Here is a 5,283-nt window from a genome sequence, read left to right as displayed (position 1 = left end):
ATTTGCTTGTTTATTTAAGTTTTTCACATTTCTGTTACGCACGAATGCTTTTTACAGTCATTTAAATTTAACTGTTATTCATTTTGTTGTCGGTTGGTTTTTACATTTGTTACAGTTTTTTATTATTATTATAAGAATATTTAGTGTTTTGCTATCAATTGCCGATTTGTTTGTTCATATTTCAATTACATTTACTTATGGCTGTATGCACAATAGCTATGCATGTATGTATGTATGTATATTTATTAGTATCTTTTTTGTATATTTATTTACTTTTTTGCTGTATATTATATATATATATTTAATATTTAATCTTTACTTTTTTACATTAAGTTTTTTTGTGTATTTTTACAAAATTTTATTTTTAAATTACGCATAATTTTTGTTTTTCTTTTTGTTTTTGTTATGTAGTGTTGACTTTTTGTGTTCTCATACCGTTAATTTAATTAATTTATGTATGCAGCTTCGTATGGCATAATTATTTCTGCTAACTTCCTTTTTATGCACAAAAAGTTATTTTTGTTTTTGGAATGTTTGTATGTTTATGCATGTTTTTTTTGTGTTTTAATACATCAATTCTTGTTTGTTTGTTTATTTATTTTTTGGATTTTGGTATATCTGTATCTCCAAATAAAATGCGATGACAATGTGCGTATGTATATGTGAGTGATGTGTATTTTTATAAAATTTGCAAATTAAATGGTTTTTGTAATTGCAATTGTAATTGCGCGTATTCATTCCTCAACGCATTATGCATTTGTTCTTTTGTGTACTTCAGTTCGCTTGTGTAATAATGTTTCTTGTTAAATTTAGCCGGCGGTCGCTTGTTAGCAAAAATTACATTTTTTTCGCCATTTGTCAATCTATCAACCAATTTAATGCTCAATTAATAAAATTAATTAGCTCATGCGTGTGTGCGTGCAAATATATGTAGGCATGAATGCACTGGTAAATTTGTCCTGCCGTCCAATTTAATTTTCTGGCGCAAATAAGGAATCAGCTGCTGCACTTTTGAACCGATTTGGTAAAAAATTCAATATTTTTTTTTGTATTTTCTAAATTTGTTTAAAAATTTTTTTTTGAAGATATATGCGGGTATTTGCTGCCCTTATTATTGTTGTTGTTGCTGTTATGGTTCACGGTATTCAAATAATTAGTGTCAATATTCGATGGACGAATTGTCTTAAAGAGGCTTTTGTAGACCAACCATCTCTAAGCGGCTTCATTTCTTAAGCGGCTTCTGAAGACTAACCGGCTCTAGTGAGAGCTAAAATAAGACATTTTAACCTTATCATCATCGAAAAGAGTCAGAAAACTCGGTAGATCTGACGTAGTGTACTTAACACCTTATACTTAGTAGTAGCCTAAAAATATACAACAGATTATATCGTCACCTAAAATGCAAAACGACGTATCATCAAAAAAAAACAGTGAAAATCGCTCAGATGTAATTACCAATAGAAAAGCATTTTATAACGAAAACTGTAATTTTTTCAATATGAGAGTATAATACCCCACATATAACCATTTTATAACCAAAACTCAAAATTCATTAAGGGTTTCTATTATATCGTTTTTCTTTTCCATTTTAGGTGACGATATGTAAAACCTGAATTTATCAATTTTTTAACGTTTATATAGAAATTTTGTTAAAACCAATTTTTTGAGTTACAGCCTTTTATAGTATAACCGTTCTATCGGTTATTCTTCAATTAAAGAAAAATTTAAACCGATATATTTTCTACAGAAAGTTTTTTAGGTGTAATTTACGAAGAAGGCCAAACACACTGCAGCAATGGAGACCTTTTTTTATCAACTTCTGAGATCGCGGCTAACTTGAAGAATATTTAATTTACTATGTATTCTTAAAATATGTATAAATATACTCCTAAAATTTTAAAATACTCGAAGAGTGGTTTTGTTTTTTCCTTAACACCCAAAAATCGCCTTTTATTAGGCAATCACAATAGATGTGTTTCTCATAATATAAATTAATTTAAACAAAAAGGTTTTCTTTAGCAAAGCTTTATACCTAAAACTTCAAAAATAGCTTCTTGGAAGCTCTAATGACGCCATTTTATTTTTCCTTCCTTGAACTGGTATGAAACTGGTTAGTTTCTGGTATATATATGATATAGATAACTTCTGTTTCTGGTATATATACGATACAGATAACTGGTTTGTTTCTGGTATATATACGGTATAGATAACTGCTTTGTTTCTTGTCTAAAACTGGTATAGATACCTTATGAAATCATTAAAACTACAATTACTTATTCGAAATAAGGCTAGAAGAGCACTATCATATAAGGCTTATAAAAACATAAATTTGTTAAAATCATTTAATATTTTAATGCTTTAATTTCGAGTGATTTCACTTGCCATATCCCGTCACTTACGAACACGTGTCCTTAAACTTCCTCACAAGGCCATAAAGTAACTATAATTTTATTATCGGCACTAAAATATAATGAATTGGAAAACTCTTTTAGTACAATTGAAAGCAGAATTAATTGGGGAAGTGGTCAACGGTATCTAACTATATATAACGGTATACAAATGCAGTTAGACAAATAACGCACGCATATATCCTGGACAACTGCACAAGCGTACAATTATTTGCTTGTATAACAATAGCAGCAACAACAACAAGGACGCAGCACCTACTTATACATACAAACGTTATAAAAAAGTACAATAAAAACAAAAGAACATTGCCAGCTTTTATTTCGAGCAAAACGCCAAGTCACGCAAATGCATGAATTTTATGGTAATCCGTAATGCTCGTTTCCTCGTATACAAGCCAGCACTTCAACGCCTAAATTCAATGCTCAGCGCATTTCACTTCGCCTGCGCTGCTGTGTATGTGTATGTGTGTGTGTGCTGCCGTGGCAGGAAATTTATTCCGTTTTATCTTTTGCATATAAATAAAATTGCGTTATGCAACTCTTCTTTGTTTTGCGCTGACATTTATGTGACACTTGACATTTTTGTGACATCTACGAGTTGCACACACGCACGCACACACATTAGCATTATGTAGCCTTCCTGTGTGTATCTCACACACATCCACGCATTGATTGGCGCTTGCCGCTCTTTCTCCGGCTCGCAGTCGACTGTGACGTTAGATTGCCGAACGGATATAGACACAAACACATTTACACGCGCTTACATACATTGCACGCACACACCACCGACGCGCTGTTTAATTACTCATACGCAGTGTGCTACATTACGTATACGCCTCGGTGGCAGTTGTAGGCCGAAGGAAACGTTTGTTTTCGTTTTCGTTCTTGTTTTTGTTTTGCTTTCGGTTCAGGTTCACCTGCGTGAAGTTTTGCTTTGCATACGTTATCTTTATTTGCATTGCGTTACAAATACAAAGTACACCAATTAAACATATTTCTTAAGATTTCAACTTCTCACAGACACACATATGTTGTATTCATGTATTAATGGCGTATATGGTACATAGATATTTTTGGTTGTGTATACAGTTATGTATGTACATTGGCGCTTGTCGCCGTTTATTATTACTATTAAATACATAAATACAAGTATGTACACGTAGATATTAACGGTATTGGTTTTGGTGCACTTATATTCGGTATTTGTAAGTATGTATGTATAATATGTATGAGTTCATTTGGAGTTGTGTGCATCCACCACATTAGCATTAACACAGTAAATTACAACATTTATGATATGTTTTGCATATTGCTATGACACTTATGTTCTTCTCATTAAACGCGTTTGACGTGTAAATGTTATGATTTCGATTATGAGACTTCAGGCATATGTTTTTTTTTTGGCTTCCATTTTTTTATTTATTTATTTTTTTTATTCTTGCATTTTATATAATTGATTTTTATTCATTCAAAAATGAATTTTGTGATAAAGCATTACAATAATAAAAGGCAACCGAGCGCTCTCTAACGAGTGTTGGAATTCTGAATGTGAGCAAAGCTGTGTTTCGAAACAAAAAATGACTGTGAAATGGAGCAGTTGCAAAATGTGAGGATAGGAGATATTTTTGAGAACTTTTGAATGCGCTTTATTGAAGATATGCAATAAAAGATTATACATATATATATTGAAAATATGTAATAAAAAATTGTAAATATTTATTAATATAAATAAAAATTTGAAGTCTTCCGACTCCATTCTCACTATTTTAGTTCAGAACTCTCCTCCTTACTTTACCAAGAGGTTTTGGAGCGTTTTTAGAAAATTATAATTTCAAAAAAAGTAGTTATAAGGAATGATAAGAGCTTAGGGAGTAGTTTTTAATTTAGAATATTTCAATATGATGTCATTCTTTTTGAACTTTTGAGCTTGTGTAAAATTCTGAAATTTTTTCTACAGATTGTGGTAGTCTATATTTTAAAAAATATGTTACTAAAACTATTGGTTGATATCTTAAACTGTTTTTGTGTTGTAGCCTCGTAAAATATAGCCACTCAGTTCGATTAGTTCCATCAGCTTATCGTTAAAATCGTTTTTCTCGAAGCAGCAATTTTCGAATTCGTCCAGAAATTACGCGGAGACTGCTGATCTGATCACTATCAAAATTTCCGTATGTTCGGTATATAGTTCTCCATAAAATGAAAAACCTGTTGTTTAATACGAAATTCGAATTTTGGGGACCGAAAATAATGTGGGCCATTGTAGTAAATGATGGGGGTTTGATCCATCATTTTGAACAAAATTAGCAAAAAACCGCTTCTATAATAACATAAGAGTCGCAAAATGGCTGTAAACTGGTGGTTTTGGTTCTTTTTCGACTGTTTCATTTTACGGGTAATATTATTTTCTAGATTTCCTCTGCGTTGAAGGCTTTTTTAACACCGCCGAAGATCAAGTATAACTCGAAGAATAGTTGCTCTTTTTCTCCAAAAAATTTTCATTTTATTTTTGCAATATGTGTATATCGTCACCTAAAATGCAAAGCAACGTGTTATCAAAAAAAAAAGGAAATAGGTAGCATAAAATTTTCGGCTTCCGTTGTCAGATATAACAAATATATAACCAATACCTACCCATTTTATGACCAAAATATTTGTCAGTATAACCTTTTTATAACCAAAACTCAAATTTAGGTTCAATATGAGGGGTTCTTATTATATCGTTTTTCCTTCGCCTGTAAACTAAGGAAAAGTGATGTTACGTTATTTTGCATTTTAGATGACGATATAGTTATAACCCTACAATTTTAAAACTTGTTTTATTTTTTATTTAAAAAAAATTTAACTTTTATGTCGATGTGACACTGGATTTGCTCCT

This window comes from Bactrocera dorsalis, chromosome 2 (genome assembly GCF_023373825.1).
Source record: "Bactrocera dorsalis isolate Fly_Bdor chromosome 2, ASM2337382v1, whole genome shotgun sequence".
NCBI lineage: Eukaryota > Metazoa > Arthropoda > Insecta > Diptera > Tephritidae > Bactrocera > Bactrocera dorsalis.
Note: the sequence above shows the minus strand (reverse complement) of the source record.